Source organism: Acomys russatus, chromosome 15, assembly GCF_903995435.1.
Source record: "Acomys russatus chromosome 15, mAcoRus1.1, whole genome shotgun sequence".
Classification (NCBI taxonomy): domain Eukaryota; kingdom Metazoa; phylum Chordata; class Mammalia; order Rodentia; family Muridae; genus Acomys; species Acomys russatus.
Window position 1 is genome coordinate 30,294,867 of NC_067151.1, and position 2,625 is coordinate 30,297,491.

At 48.8% G+C, this 2,625-nt stretch overlaps 1 non-coding gene across 1 annotated transcript; it reads right to left on the reverse strand.

Annotated features, from left to right (window-relative positions):
• Positions 1-818: 818 nt before the first annotated feature.
• On the reverse strand, positions 819-963 carry LOC127199670 (small nucleolar RNA SNORA48). Its single transcript, XR_007831949.1, has one exon. It is a non-coding gene; the product is annotated as a small nucleolar RNA SNORA48 (small nucleolar RNA).
• Positions 964-2,625: the final 1,662 nt, after the last annotated feature.

The following is a 2,625-nucleotide window of genomic DNA, read 5'->3' on the forward strand; positions in this document are numbered from 1 at the left end:
GGGCAGGGAGAGACAGCTCTTCCAAGCTCACGACCTTGTGAACAGCTTTCTATAATACTGAAGGTGGTAAAAGGGCAGTGTGTGTATGTGGCGGGTATCACCTCTGCGCCTGTGCCGCCCCATGTCAGATGAGTGGTGGGGTCAGCTCTCCCACACATACAACCTTAGGGATGGCTCAATCGTACTTCTGCTGTCAGGGCTAGCTCCACTGTTCTGCCTGGGGGTAGGTACAGGGCCCACTCTCCCAAGTGCTGTCAGCAGTGAGAGATGGGGCCAGCTCTCCAGTGCTCTGTATCCAGTGAGGGGCAGGATCAGTTCTGCACAGTCCCTGGACATCCTGGTGATCCCCAGAAGCTGCCCCACCCATGGACATCCCTATGTTCTATAGTGGTAATATGAGCCACCAACATCGAAGCCAACCCCCACCACTGGGTAGCAGTGGACTCCTACATGGCCCTCAATGGTGACTCAGGCTGGAAGCCCATCACGGTCTCAGGTGGCAGGGCTGGCCACTCACAACAGGCTATTCCTCTCCACCCTCCAGTTCCATCTTTCTTCATTATGCTCAAGCTGGGCCACTTCTCTTTCTCTTCCTTCTGACCCCCACATACTTGCATGTTGCTGTGGTTCCATTTGCAGGCTGGCCACGTGGCTGGCAGGCTCCCCGGGGTGATATCCTCCATCCACTCTGTGTGGCACATCAGCAAGCAGGTATCTATAAGCCACCTGTGCTGTGCACTGGAGGGCAGGTCTGTGGGTGACATGGCAGTCCACGGGTCTCTGTCTTCTTTCTGTGCTGCCTGGATTTGATTTGATTTTTGTAAATCCTAGGCCTAAAACCACTTTGGCCATCAAGCTAGGCATCAAGCTAGGATGAGCAAAGGACTGCCATCTGCTCTACCCCTGACTGATATAAGACCACCACCACCAACAAGGTGTCTCTTTGCTCACTGCCAACAGGCAGATAATATTATTCTCATTCAATGGTTCAACAATGGTTATAACGTTTTGTTGTGACTTAAGATTTCTACAAGAACACCTTTCTTGGCAAGGAGGGGAGTGGTCAGTACAGGGGGACTAGATGCAGAGCTTCAGGAACAAGTGTGTGCTGTTACAGAGATATATCCCAATCCTAAGAATCACTTTACCTTAAGAGGCTTCATCTGAGTATGACTTGGTTGTCCCTGCTGTTGTGCATTCTGCTCCTGATGTGCCTGGCTTCTGTGGAGAACAGTCTAAGGCCTAGGGAATTCTGGACCTGTGCTTTGACAGGTACTGAAAGTCTAGACATCTTATACTGTCATTTAATGAAGGACTGTGTAACACCCATCTTCCTTCTGTAGCATCTTTTCTTTAAATTGCATCTCCCAGGTGTACATGCAATACACCAGACCTAAGGGTGTCCAGTCAAGGGCTGGAAGGACAGAGCCTGCCCACATGAGCAGCAACAGGACCAGATGTACAGGAAATAGGAAGAGAACCCCTTCACACTGTCCAATAGCCATGGACACCAGATGCCCCCACTGTAGTCACACTAATAGAATGTTCTAGAATGTGGGAAACCCACATTCAGCATAACTTAGGAGTCCTCATTATTTCTGGGCTCAGAGCAAAGATGGCTAATGCCAGGCCTGACCCGCTATGCCTTTCGAAACATGCTACACTCAACTTCCCTCCCCTTTCTCCTTCTCCCCCGTCCCCTTCCCAACAGTCCTATCCCTGCTCCTATTCCCTCTTTGTTCCTCTTCTTTAGCATCTTCTTTTGAAATGACAAGAGCCAACCAACCATGCTGTATGGACAGACACTGCAGAACAAAGGAGAAATCCAACCAACCATGCTAGGTAAGCGGACACACTACACCACAAACAAGAGATCTCTGCACAAGTCCTGCTGTGGATACAGCCAGGTCCACAAGATGGGCTCTCACCACAGATGCCTGTGTCTGCTCAGTGTCTGAGAAGGAGAGGGAGCAACTCTTCTGTTGTAACTTTGATGGAAAGCTGTGTAGAGCAATGCTTTGATATTTGCTCTTCTTAAAGAATAAGAAGTTATTGAATCAAACGCTTGTCAGACTTTTTACAATCATGCATGTGTGCAGGAGCACACACACAGAAGTAGGCCAAGGATCTTACAATGTGATTTTTAGGAACTATAGGAAAGAGTTTCCCAAGATCCAAGGCTGAATTGAGCTAGGGCGGGACACTTGAGTCTCAGGTTACATCAGCACATTTACTGCCCAACTTTAACTCTGTTAAACACATAACTGGATAGTCAGTTGTGGTGCCTTTATCCCTCCAAAAAAACTAAGTAAAGAGTCACTTAGGATAAGGTCCTACATTGTTGATAACATATATTGATATTACTTGAAAAATCTTTTTCAGTAATAAAAATGGAAAGATATTTCTGGATGGATGTGAGGAGAGAGGGGACACCCAAAAGCAAGTGCAGGGGGAGTGCAAAGGCAAAGAGCAAAGATCCTGTGCCAGGACAAGGGAGCCGCCCATGGCAGGAGTGGAGCAGGATGGAGTGAGCTGGTGAGCAGTGCTGCCATGCCTAGGAGTGAATCTGTGTTCCTCTCCAGTGAGGGCCTTATCGGCCCCTCCTCCTCTCATTTTCTCCTCTCC